We start from the raw sequence: 812 nt of genomic DNA, 5'->3' as shown, positions 1-812 counted from the left end.
GATGACTCGCGTTTCTTCCGCAAAGCTTTTCGTAAAGAAGAATCTATTAGAAAAAGTATTTGTCGAAGAAGGTTTCTACGTTTTCTTCTTCGGGGATTTTGACGTTAAATTCGTTGCAACCGTTTTCGACCCCGACTCTCCGATTTTTCGTGAATGTGCTTTCTCCGCAAGATTCTTCGTAAAAATAGATCTTTTTCTAAGATTTATTTTTCGTAAAAACGTTCATGCCGATTTTTACGGACTTTCAGACCTTGATTCCGTCGTGACCGATTTTGACCCCAACAGTTAGCCTCCCAGCTCGTTAGAACCATGAGCTTCTAGAATGAGGTTCTAGCGAGTGGCTTGGCAAGTTAGGCAAATTAGGTAAGTTAGGCAAGTTTGGCGGAATTAATGGTTGAAAGGTCTGTGGTAAGTGTTCTTCTCACTCTTCTAAGAGTGGAACGCGATAAAATTGGGGCGTTCTTATGACTTGTTTTCCAGCGAGACCTTTACGGTCTAGTTTTTACGTAGCGGTTTTCAGGCGTGTTGCTGCCGATGGCATTTTATATGGATGTAGAAGGAAGACTACGAGTTGTCATCTCGTAATCTAACTCTGTGTGAACTGCTATATCCGTGATCTGTTTCGAGAGTTTTCGGCAGTGTATAAATCTTGCGGGATTTTTGAAGACGCTCGAATATTTGCAAAGAGACAAATTTTGGGATCTCGTATCAAGGTTTTTGATACTATGCCTAGAGATGTTAGAGACCAGTGCGCTGGGTTTAGGGCAAGACCTAGGTTTACTCCTGGTTTTAGAGGGTGCGATGACTAATTC

Source organism: Brassica oleracea, chromosome C1, assembly GCF_000695525.1.
Source record: "Brassica oleracea var. oleracea cultivar TO1000 chromosome C1, BOL, whole genome shotgun sequence".
NCBI classification, from domain to species: Eukaryota; Viridiplantae; Streptophyta; class Magnoliopsida; order Brassicales; family Brassicaceae; genus Brassica; species Brassica oleracea.
The sequence above is the reverse complement of the archived record's forward strand: the minus strand, read 5'-3'. Positions refer to the sequence as shown.